Source organism: Euprymna scolopes, chromosome 6 (assembly GCF_053919585.1).
Source record: "Euprymna scolopes isolate OS-2025 chromosome 6, ASM5391958v1, whole genome shotgun sequence".
Taxonomy (NCBI): domain Eukaryota; kingdom Metazoa; phylum Mollusca; class Cephalopoda; order Sepiida; family Sepiolidae; genus Euprymna; species Euprymna scolopes.
The window spans coordinates 29,986,977-30,000,947 of NC_136487.1; positions in this window are offsets into that span (position 1 = coordinate 29,986,977).

Consider the following 13,971-nt stretch of genomic DNA (forward strand, 5'->3'; position numbering starts at 1 on the left):
ATTTCGCCCATTGCTATTTCATTTTCATTTTAAACTAAATTCTCCATTTTTATACTTACATGAAAAGGGGACAGCCCTTATCATGTAACATCCCTCCCTTCCATATTTGACAAAAAAAATGTATGCATTTTTAAATTTAGTACATTTTTTTATTTTTACATCTACACAACCACACGGCTAGAAAGATCAGGCTAAAAAAATAAAAAAAAACACAAAATAAATCTCTTTCAGTCATCCCTTCACGGCCGACTTCACAATTATTTATTTTTTTATAAGATCAGAACCTTTCTGATCTTCGTGGCATTTTACTTTTTTGGGTGTAGGGTCTTTACCTATGATTCACATCAGCTATTTTCCAGCCACCCATATGCCGCAGACTAGAGGTTTTCACCTTTCTCGAAATGGACGACTTTCTTCGTCCCAAAAGTGTTCTGGTCTCTTTTTCCGCATGGTTAGTCTTATCAAGTATGGCTTTGTTTTTTTTTAATTCAATAACTATCTTATACGGGACATACCAAAGCTCATATACTTAAATCTTTGTGGTTGGCTTCAGAAGTTTAAGATATACCTTTTATTTCTCTCATACGGATTCACTCGGATTTCCTTGCTTGGATTCTTGAAACTTCGACGAGGATTTAGAAATGTCACCCCTAACTAATTAACACTTTTCGCGCCCAACCTTAATTGCGCCTAAATTCTATCTAATTGCCCGATTTTTTTGTGATTTTTCTTTTCTCTCACCAGCTTCTAAGACCCAGCAGATATATCCCACATTCATGCATCTCTAAAAAAATACAAGGTTATATCTTTCTTACGTAATCTATGGCATATTTTTGCTTGTCTCTTACTTCATTATGCTATATGTGATTGCCTCGGGACTACCTCTCATCGGTTTACTGGTCCCCTTAAGAATTTTCGTATTCTTTCCAACGCCTGTTTATTAATTAAGTCAAGACTTACCACTTTGCTTGGAGTCGTTACGTGCAACCAGCTAATTTTAAGCACTTAATTAATCAGGTTCCCAAATTTTTCGTATAGGGGCACATCTTGTGCTTATCAATCCCTACCAAGTCACTTTTCTTGGAGAAGAATTTTAGGATCTCTAAAAAAAAACCCAACAAAACCAAATGCTAAAACAAAACATCTTATTTACTGACAGCTGGGGAATACATATGAGGTTTCGATGCGCTCATGTACCAAGTGGAAATTGAACGGATTTATCGAAATGTCAAGACAATCGCGGCTAGATCAGGCTGCTCAGTGTTTGAGGCAGTTTATTTGTACAATGTAAGCCCGAAAGATGATGTTTCACCCTCTACGGCGCCGGCTGATACATTGCATAGGTATCACGTCATGGTGAAGGGCATAGAGACGAACCCGCTGCCTGAACTGGAAGTAGCCGGAGAGATAGTGAGGAAAAGGGAGGTTGTGTGGATCAAAACCCGCGAGGCAAGTGCACGATAAGGTATGGAGTTGGACGAGTCACTGAAATAATCAGCCCACAAGCGGTGCGTGTCGACGGCGTGCCCGGTCATGTTAAAGACGTACGGTTTGTAACGCAACCATGACTAGACAACATGAGCGAATCTAGCGAGGCATCGCTCTGTATTGCAGCACCACCATCAAACAGTGACTCTGAGATCAGTAGCCTCCCAGAAAAGACAGAGATGCTTGACCCTCAGACCGTAGACGAAAGCACAGATGAGGCGTGTGTCGGCCCCCCCTTACGAAGAAGCACCCGGCGAATACGATCAGCACCCCCTTGAGATCTCTGTGATAATGACATCAGGGGGGAGTGTGGGGAAAATGGCTTACCGTACAAACGTCCTCGTGTCTGTCTGTCCTGTGAATCGCACGCATCAGGAAAGAAAGAAAGAGTCCATCATGGCGGCCGTGACGTTTTGTAGTGAAAGAAGTCTCGCGGGATCACGCCTTATAAAAACAGGTCACTTGTGGGTGGGAGAGGGAGGAGACATCATTTGACGTTTGAGAAGCGGCAAAATTAGTTGGAAGAATTTGTCTGAGCAGTGATTTTGGCCTGATTACTTCCTTTTTGCAGCTACTGGCAACACAGCACGCCTACTTCTTTATCCGCTCCCATTAGCGGCATCATCGGTATTTCTTACTGATTTCGTCTCCTGGACAATGGGTTTGTTTAATTGTTATGCAGGAAAATGAAAGACAATTCCATAGGAGTGCAGTTTTAAGAAAGAACCTTTGTTCATGCAATCTACGTTTTGGTTAAGGCACAGACAAAGAGTGGGGAATTATTGATAGTGTTTTCAGCTAAACGAGTGTTTCTTGTTAGATTGTAGCTCAGTCGAATACTTACTATGAAAATAGCGATAGCGCAAAGACAAACTCGTAACATCTCTTCTGTCAGAAATTGGTTGCAGGGAAGAGAAAGGGACATCTCCTACGAAATTACAAAGTCTATTTTGAACTCTATCAAAGCAGGACAAGTCCTTTCTAGCAGCTCCTACCCATATGTGGCAACAGTACTCTGTCCTTGGTCGTACATGTCTCTTATATAGATAGATAATTGCATCAGCAGTGAGATATCTAGTGGATCGATAGAAGGATCCCACCATTTTTTCAGCGGCATTTGCAACAGAATTGATGTACGTGTTCTATTTAAGATCAGGAGTAAATGTCATGCCCAGAAGCTTGTCAAAACATGAGGCCTCCCCAAGACGAGAGCCACTCATTTCAATTGATGCCAGATGGGGATCAGAACGTTGATGATGTAAAGATAGAAGCTTGGTTTTAGATGCATTAAAGGTAACCAGCCACTCCTTTCCCCATTGTACCCCGTGCTCAAGATCAGAGGAGAGAGAATCGGAGAGAACTTGGTCGTTTACGGTCTGAAATGTGCTACCATAGATAGTGGTGTCATCAGCATAAATGTCTGAAAATGATGTAAGGATGTGATTTGGAAGACTATTGATTTAGACCAGAAAAAGAGTTAGGCCAAGGATGGACCCCTGAGGGACTCCAGCATTAATACTGTGAGCTTCTGATTTATACCCATCAACTACTACTCTTATGAACCTATCAGAGAGAAATGATTTAATAATCTAGAAGACATTTCCAGCTATACCATAGCTGGAGATCTTGTGAAGTAAACCTTTATGCCATACCGTATCCAAGACTTTTGATATGTCAAGAGCAATTGCCCTAGAAAGGTTGCCTCCGTCGAGAGATTCGCTAATCCTATGAGATATAACTCTAAGCACATCTGCTGTAGATCTAGCAGAACGGAAACCATATTGTGTGTCCCTAAGAAGGTTATTTTTGCTGAGATGGTTGATTACTTCTCTATTTAATACAGATTTCAGTAATTTACTCATAACGCGCAGGAGACTTATTGGCCTGTACTGAGAGGGGGATGAACGATGACCTGAATTCTTAAATACAGGGCATACTGATGAGATTTTCCAGGGAGATGGGAAACAATTCTCCTTAAGACAACGTTTAAATAGTTTTGTAAGTATGGGCGCTAGTTCCGGTTGAAGTTTTTGAGTACTATAATTGGAATACCGTCAGGGCCGATTGCTTTACTGGAATCACGTGTTTTGATTAGCTTAGCCACATCACGTACACATATTTCTATATCACATAGCGTGTTTTCTGATACAGGAGGAAATATTGAGGTTTGGCGGCCTTGGTCGCATGGAGTAGAATTAGCTGCAAAGTTCTTGGCAAAGAGTTTGGCTTTGTCTGAAGCTGACGAGATTACCTGATTGTTGTGATAGAGCACACGTTTCTGTTCAGGATACTGTTTGCTATTTGCAAAAACTGATGGGAACTAAGCCGCTGCTCAGCTACTTTTGACTTGACGGACTGAGCACACACCTCTGTTGCGTGCTTTATTACTTTCTTACAATGGTTGCTGGCAGTCCTGAAAGCGGCTTTAGTCTCCATACATCTATTACGTTGGAAGCAATGGAAAAAGTGATTTCTGTGCGCAATGGCAGCAGCACATTCTGGGGACACCCATGGCTTGCTGTTAGAACTTTTTCGAGTGTATGAAACGGTCTATATCTACAATTAACCATTCCGTCAGGTCTGATACTATAGCCGACACATCCTTTTTAAACATGGAACGCAGAGGTAAATCCGATAAAAATGTACGGAAGCTATCCCAGTCAGGCACAGAGTATCGATATACTGTACGATGGATAGCTACGTCTGAGGGCTTATTACATGTAATTTATATCTTAATTGATACAACAGAGTGGACGGAAGATCCAAGAGAAGACAGAACGGAAACTGAACATAGTTCAAAGCAAGTTGTGAGAAAAAGGTCTAGGAGACTCACATACTGACCGTCAACTTCGCTAACTTGTTTTCTTTTCGTAAACTATTTCCACAATTTCCGGAACTCGGCTACAGTAATCGTGTAATCTTTTTTTTTCTTTTTTCATTTAACATTCTTACATTTTTCCACTGATTATTTCAGCATCTCAAATTATATCGTGCAAAATATGCTGTTTTTGTGGGTTTTTTTTTTGCTATGGCTATGCTTGTTTTGCTCGTTAGATTTAATGATACATTGACATAAGCGCCGTAAAACGTACAGTAATAAAGAAAACTACTTCCAATATAATACGAATGCCTGTTTTTATATATATATATATATATATATATATATACATACATATATATATATACATATATATATAATATATATATAATAATTTAGTAATTGAAATTTTTTGATGCAAAACGATTAAATTTAAAATCTAGAATTTTTATTATATGCAAGACAAAGAATACATTTCAATAAGTATATTCCCTTAACCTATCCGTTTTCGATGTTTACCCAGGAAAAATATTAGCCAATATTATAAATGATTTATACCTAATTTGCTAAATACAATAAACAATGAAAATCAGACTTAAAAGTTTTTAAAGTTTTTAAATCATAGAATAAGGGAAATTATATATTGGTTCAGAATGAAAAGGATATTGAAGTTCATATCCGAATTGTATGGTAAATCCTGAAGTGCGAGCTTTTGGTAGCAAGGAGGTAAAAAGATACGTATTGGATCCTATAGACTTGTTTTTCTTAGTATTGATATTATTGTAAATACCCTTTTTTCTATTTATTTAAAAAAATACAACAGTCGTTGAATTGCATTTATCTAAATCTAGCTAATTTGCATATTTTTTTAAACATTCATTTAAATGAATACCCTCTTAGTTTGTATCATTTTCTTATTGGAATGATCATATTTAGTTAATTATTACGTGTAATTAAATTCATGCAGAGATTCTACATGATTTATACTTGCGTAATATTAGCGTAAAAAGTTTATAGTAAACACAAATCTCTTTTTATATATATATATATATTTATGTACGCGTATATATTTTTGTAACAAAATTGTTACCTACCGAACTCCTCTGTAAGTTTTTGGTTTACAGACAAAAAAACATCATGTATATATGATATTCGAACCCATACGAAACTTTATATTTGTCGTTTAGCGGAGGAAAATCGGTGCAAACATGTGAAAATTAAAAAAAATGGAATTTGCCAGGTGAAGGTCAAAAGACGGCATTACGAATATGCATGCGTGACCTAATTTCTATTGGTTCATGTTTAAATTTTTAGCCCTGCAGCTAACTTGTCTTTCATAGTACTGTCATTAACATCAAAGGCAAAAGTAAATCGTAAGCTAAACGTGTTGGTTTCGCTTGCCGGTGGTGGCGGACGCGTTATGTTTTTAAAAACTTTTGAAATCATTTGCTATATGTTGGATTCAATATAATAAAATAATAAAAACAACATCTGCATTAATCAAAATATCATATTTACCAACGAGAAATATCGAGCAGCCTGCTAGTATATATATATATATATATATATATATATATATATATATATATATATATATATATAGAGAGAGAGAGAGAGAGAGAGAGAATTGCTTAATTTTATCACATAAATTAATATATGAAAATATAATTTTATGCGTAACCTTTCAGTACTTACTTCAATAGTGCTCAATACATTGGTAGAGCAAGGTAGTAAGTTATAAATATATATATATATATATATATATATATATATATGGCAATTAAGCTACGCAAAATATTCCGCGTTTCATTCTCGTATTTTCTCGAGAATGAAACGCGTAATATTCTGTGTAGTTTAATTGCGATATATTTTTTCATAACTTACTATATATATATATATATATATATATATATATATATATATATATATTGTTATATATGCATAAAGATAATAAGAATATATCCTGTCAACAAAAATAACGGTGAAAAGATGTCTGCAAAAATATGAAAGAATCTCAGATTAACAATCCAACAATTTGAAGAATAAACTCAATCGTTAATAAAATTTGATATTTCTTTTGCAATTTAACTAATGGTAATAAAGAAATACAAATTCAGTTCAGTCTATTACTGATTTCTTTACCAATTTAAATCCTGATTATTCGACCGTTTTTGCTTTATCCGCATCAAATGATAAGCAAACCTGAATATAGCAAATAATAATTTGAGACAGATATTATTTTCATAAGTCAACATAAAATAAAAACATCTGTTTGGAGGGATATTATCTAGATTTTTTACGACAGAAAAGAAATATGCCTTACTTTAACATGCCTGGATATCTCCCACTCTGCCGTAAGGAGTCTGACAGACATATGCACGGACTTAGAGTTTACATTCGTAATACCCTTCCCTTGACTAGAGAAACAAACCTAGAAACGGATGATCAAGCCTTTATGTGCTTTAGACTAATCATGCAACACAACATTAGCTACTTTTACTTCCTCTACCACTCTCCCTCGACCCAAGACTGCACCATAATAAACAAAGTATCTGACAGCATAGACACAGCACTCTCCTTCGACACTAGCGCCCAAGTACATGTATTTGGCGACTTTAATGTCCATCACAAAAACTGGCTTGGATTCTCTACTTACACAGATGCAGCAGGCAGCGCAACTCATAGCTTCTCTGTATCTCACTCCCTATCGCAAATTGTTACTTTTCCAACCCGCTTCCCTGATCAGGAAGAACAACACGCATCACTATTAGATCTGCTTTTGACCACAGTTCCTGATAATTGTGTAACGAAAGCCGACAGCCCACTTGGGAACGCTGATCATGCGGTGATAATGGTTGAAATCGCCCTAAACTCTAGACCCAAAACTGAAGAGCCAGTGCTCAAAACAACGAGATATTATAAAAAGGCTGACTGGGAAGCTATCAGAGATCTTATCAGAGACGCCCCATGGGGAAATAGTTTTTCTCTTCCTGCTGAACAGTGTGCAACCGAGACCACTGAATGGTTCAAAACTGCAATCGAAGCGCATGTTCCCATGCGGAAATTCTATAGCAAGTCCCACTCTCCCCAATGGTTTACTTCGACTTGCGCAACTGCCATTGCTCAAAGGCAGCATGCATTCCGCAGGTTTAACCGACATAAGTCCAGTTCAAACAGACAGAAGTACATAGAAGCTAGAAATAACGTTAAGAAAGAAATAGCGACAGCTAAGAGGGAATTTACGGAAACCACTAAAAAACGCATCGAAGCACAAAAAGTAGGAACTCGTGACTTCTGGAAAATCTACAACAGTGTAGTAAATAATGGGCAATCAACAATTCCCCCACTAACCAACAATCACGAGGTTCTTTGCTCAGCAACCGAGAAGGCTAACATGCTTGCCAGTCGGTTTGCCTCAAACTCCACACTGGACCCTCTAAACCACCCCCTACCTCAATTTCCTATGCGGACAGACGCCACGCTAGACAATCTGAAAATCACCCCTGCTCAGGTGCATGCTATCATAAAAACCTTGACATTTCCAAAGCATGTGGACCCGACCTCATCCCAGCTGTGCTATTAAAAAAGTGCTCAGCCGAAGTAGCTCCAGTTCTCTCCAAACTCTACAACAAATGCCTTAATGAATCTTGCTTTCCGAGCTGTTGGAAAACTGCTTCTGTAGTACCAGTATTCAAGAATTCTGGCGAAAGAACTGACCCATTAAATTATCGCCCTATTAGCCTCCTCCCACTTTTTGCCAAAATATTTGAGACCTTAATTAACCATGCTCTAGTCCAGCACCTTACAGATGCTAAACTTCTGACCGACCATCAATATGGATTTAGACAAGCCCGTTCCACGGCAGACATCCTCACTGTAATCTCTGAACGCATATACCATTCACTGGACAAAGCGGAAGAGGGCAGAGCGGTAGCTCTAAATATATCTAAGGCTTTTGACAGGGTATGGCATGAGGGTCTCCTCAGGAAGATTAGATCTTACGGTATCACTGGTAGAATACTTAACATAATTAAATCCTTCTTAGATAAGAGAAAAATCCAGGTTGTCCTCGACGGTCATACATCTAAACAATATGATATAAATGCGGGAGTTCCCCAGGGATCTATCCTTGGACCTCTGCTGTTCCTGATATTCATAAATGACCTCCCCGACAAAATTTCCTCTGAGATGGGTGTATATGCTGATGACACCACACTCTATAGCAGGCACGACAGGAAAACAAATGAACATATATCTAAAGTAATGGCAGAAACACTAGAGGATGACCTCCAATCAGTAATGGAATGGGGACAAAAATGGATGGTAACGTTCAATGCCACCAAGACAAAACTGGTTTCATTCAATAATTACAAGAAACCTTCTCTACCACCTATAGCAATGGCCAACGACTATTTATCTGAGAGTACGTCTTTCAAGCTCCTTGCCCTAACGTTCACAGGAAACAATTGAACAATTACATCGAGGGCATTGCCAGGGCCGCTGCAAGGAAGGTGGGCTCTCTCTACCGTGCTAGAAAACTTCTAACACCCGAAAGTATCCTGTACCTCTATAAGGCCACTATTCGCCCATGTATGGAGTATTGCTGTCATATTTGGGCCGGTGCATCGGCTACTAGTCTCTCGCTCCTTGACAGGGTTCAAAAGAGAGTCGCAAATCTGATAGGCCCTAAACTGGCATCTAAACTTCAGCCTCTGTCCCATCGTCGAAACGTTGCATCCCTCTGTCTGTTCTACAAGTATTATAATGGTGAATGCTCTGAAGAACTGCAAGCACTTGTGCCCCCACGACGTGAACACCCTCGACAGACCCGACAAGCTGCAAAATCCCACCCCCACACTGTAGAGATCCCTAGATGTAAAAGATCTTTCTACTCCAGTAGTTTCTTCCCCAGAAATGCTAGACTTTCGAATTCCATTCCAGGTCACTGCTTCCCCAACTGTACTGACAAGTGCAACGTGAACCAACATCTCGCTGCCCTAATCCCTACATAGTACCCGAGTAGATTTTTCCCCTGATAGTAGCCCCCTACACCAAAGTGGCAATGTGCCTTGTTTGGGGGGAAAATGTAATAAAAAAAAAGTGCATTCAACGACATTTCTTATTCTAAAATGAAAAGTATGAAAATAACACAGCTCAACATCGAAACTACGTATTTAAAATAAGCAAAATTAAGAGATTAACGAATAACATTGCGTTATCTACTAAATGATAGAATACATTGTTTAATCTAACAATAATAATAATAATAATAATAATAATAATAATAATTATAATAATAATAATAATAATAATAATAATTCTGATTTCGCTTATGAACGTCTCTCTAGAAAGGGATGGGATTCATTTCCATAGGATTTCCCTCAATTCCGGCTCCAAACCAAGAGCTTCAAAGATCAAGTGTTTCCTAAGGATGCTGGTGGTACCTACAATAGCAGGTCTGAAGGTTGCCTAAAAAATCGGGGATTCGTAGTTTTTTAAATTGTCCTTCCAGACGATTTGATACTACTCCTAGCGTACCTATTACGATCGGGATTATTGGCGTTTTAACCTCGTGTATACACCTTATCTCCAAGGCAAATGGAGCACAATTGCTCCACTTCTCGTTCTCCTTCTCTCTCACATTCGTGTCCCAGTGTATTGAGAAGTCTACAATCTGCCAGTTTTTTTAAACCTTGTCAATGACGACCAAATACGGACGATTATGTTCCAATTGCTTGGTCGTTATGACATTTTTGTTCTACCATACATCTACATTTCCATCCCCACTTATTCTCACTTCATGAGGCACCTCCTCAAACCACTTTCCAGCACACGTCACCCCAACCCACTTACACACCTCCCAATATATCCGGAGACCCAGGCGATCGTGTCATTTGCGTTACTCTCTGTGGGCTAATCCACTTTACCCTGCTGCAAGGTGCGCAATTGACTCTGAGGTCTTACCACATATCCGGCATTCTGCAGCAGCTTCCTCTCATAGAACCAGTTTTTTGAGCAATCGTGTTTATAATGTCTGCTCCTGTGCTGTACAAACAAAAGCGTCAGTACTCTTAGTCAAATACCCAGCTCTAAGCCATTGACATGATTTTTCATCAGACACTTCTGCTATATCCTGGAAGACTTTTCGGTGCATTTTCGTCCTAGCTAGTTCCTCTACCCTTTCTCTATCCATACGTTTCACATAATCTATAAAATTGATCACACTTACCCCCACTTCATTGGCCGCAACCTTAAGCATTCACTCCCCACTTCTAACCACATGCTCTTTCAACGACATCTCCTCAGTTCTAACACAATATTTTACACTTTTCAATCCTCTCCCTCAGTCTTTCCTCTTTTGATACAGCCTCGTTACGCAACTTCGGATGTGGAATATACCAAACATTGCTAAATCTTTTCTTGTTTTGATATCCATGGCCTGCAACTCCTTGTCAAACCATCCTAAAATACTTATACCCTGTATATTGTATTTCTTTCATGATTTCTCCATTTGACAGCACTATTCTATGCGGATGAACCTTTACTCCTCTTTTCATCACTAGCACTGCACATTTACTAATTCCAAACTCCATTGCAATGTCTTCTGAGTATGCCCCCATAAGTTCTACCAGTCTCTCCGTGCCCTTTTCATTTCTACCGAATATTTTCAAATCATCCATAAACAGTAGATGGTTGAGGCGTCTTTCATCTGATCTAGTTATACCCCAGTTTTACTCTCTTCAAGAGGATGCTCAGTGGCATCATTATAATTACAAAAAGAGGTGGAGATAACGAATCTCCTTGGAATATTCCACGTTTAATGCCAACCTACCCCAGCACCTCTCTGTTTTGTGTCAGCACCATTTTCCATTGAGCCATACTTGTCTCCAAAAGTCTTACCACATTCCTAGCAACCTTCGTCATCAATAGTGTTTCACGGATCCATGGATGAGGAACCATGTAAGCCTTTCTGTAATCGATCCATGCTGCACTCAACTCCCTCTTCTTTCTCTTTGCATCTTGCATTGCTGCCTTATTATTCAGTAGTTTCTCCTTGGTAGCCCTCAAGCCTTTCCGACACCCTTTCTGTTCATCAGGAAAAAAAAACATTGCTCACAAGATGACTATACATTTCTTCCGCAAAGATTCCAGTTACAGTTTCCACATTAGTAGTCGACATTTAATTGGTCTGTAATTGCTATTATCTGTTCCCTTTGCAGAATCTTTTCAAATTAGTCTCGTCCTTTCCTTAACAAGCGAACCAGGGACTTTTCCCGACTCTATGACCCTTTGCAGAGCAGCAGCTATAGGTTAATAAAGGCATTGGAACTGTTTGAACCAGAAGCCCATCCCTCCATCTGGATCAGGTGCCTTCCAGGTTGTCATCCTTCGTATGCCAGCCTTCAACTCATCAATGCTTTTCTCAACGTTCTTCATCTGCTGCATTCCTGATAACCTATAATTCTTTATAAAACTGAGACTTATTGCTCCGGAAAATGTTGTTCTGCCGGAACGCAACTTTTTCCAACAAAGTTCCTAAATTTCATACCACCAGTGTGGACCTTCTCTTTCAACATTATCAGAATGGTCATCATTTCCTTTTCCAGCAATCTATACCTCCTTTCAATATTGTCCTTGGCTTTCTGTGCTGGTTAAACTCTTTTTCTTATTTCTTCAATTCAACCTATGTCTTTCCGCCACCGTTTAATACTTGCTTCAAGCCGCCTCTGCCCTTCTATCTTTTATTTCTCTCGTTTTCTTCTGTATTAAGCCAGGACGATTCTTCATCACCACTTCTACATACATCTTCTCCTTCCACTGGTTTCATTGTCTCAGAATCAATGATCTCATCTGCCTTAGATCATTCAAACTCCTATTCATCATTTCCCCTAACCATAGGATTCCATTCCTCCTCAGTTGTCCGCCTCCCATCATCGCTTACATTTCCCTTCTGCACTTCCACTTTCTCAGTGCTTTCATCAGAGCTAGTTTCATCAATTTTACTTTCGCTATTCATTTCATTCCTAACCATCCGTTCAATCTATTCCCTTACAGTCACAGAAAGTAGGTTGTTATTTTTAATTTGTTTTAGCTTGGATACCAAACTGGCAACATTTCTAGCTCCTTCCCCTCCCGATTCCCACTATTACTTCACTTTTTGGATATATCCACTAGATTTGGTACTTCCACTTCTTACAAAGCATTCCCACAGTACTCTTCTTTCCTCATCCGTCCATGGTTTTTTGCCATTTCCTGTTCCAACTCCCTTCGTGTCTTGGGACCCTCTCTGCCAATTCTCACTGCTCCTACATCCACCCACATCGTCAGAATTTCGCAACGTTGTGGGATGATGACATGATGAAGCCTGTTGACCAGTTGGACACCTGCCGGACGTGAGACCTTCGCAAGGTGTTCCAGTCTCATTCATGTCGCTATTTTCAATATTTTGATTTGACATTCTCCCATAAATGATAGTTTTATTGAGACATCATCTCTAGGAGGGTTTCCCACCAAGGTTAAAGATCCCCTCCCGATCCTTCTCCTCCACTACCACCACTATTACAACTACCATCACCACCACCAACAACAGAAATAAAATTTACAATGATAATAGTAACACTAATATCGGTAGTAATTATAATAGCAATAACAATAACAATAGCAATATCAGCAAAAACAACACCAATAACAATAACAACTACAAAAATAATAAAAACATACTACTACTACTACTACTACTACTACTAATAATAATAATAATAATAATAATGATAATAATAATAATGACAACAACAATAATAGCAACAATAGTAATAACCAAGCTTTTGGGATTGATCTTTACTCCTGACCTGAAATGGAACACGTACATCAAGTCTGTTATCAAGGTCGCTGGAAAATGGTAGGATCCTTCTACCGCTCTAGAAGATATATCACTGCTGATACAATTCTCTATCTATATAGAAGCCAAGTACGCCCAAGGATAGAGTACTGCTGCCACATCTGGGCAGGAGCTGCTAAAAACAACCTATCCTGCGTTGACAGAGTACAAAACGGACTTCGTTGCTTAGTGGGGGATGTCCTTTTCTCTTCCCTACAACCTCTCTCCCACAGGAGAGACGTTGCGAGCCTGTCTTTGTTTTATCGTTATTTCCATCGCAAGTGCTAGTCTGGGCTCCAATCCCTGCCCCCCCATTCGCCAATCTTTCACGAAAAGCTGAAACCACTGTCAAAAATTTTACCCACTCTTTATCTGTGCCAAAACTAAAACGTCGATTCCATGAACAAATCTTCTTTCTTAGAAGTGCACGCATGTGAAACTCTATTCCGTTTGCCTGTTTCCCACCTGACTACAACTTGGATGTCTTCAAGTCCAACAAACAAATTCCTGATGAACCGCCCCCTTAAGTAAGACACTTTATGAAATCTTCAATACTAACGATTACTACGATACTATTCAATTGATTATTGTACACGCAATAACGCTTACCCCGAGTGGCTTTCTGGTCTTGATAAGTGGTGACTACCATGTAAAAAAAAATCGGCTGATGTTACATTTTTCTGTTTTTGTGTACATCAACAAAATGACGGCGATGGGGGGGTTGTGGTAGGGATGATCGCGAACTGTGTCAATTTGTGTCCCTCTGTTGTCCGTTTCTCTGACTATC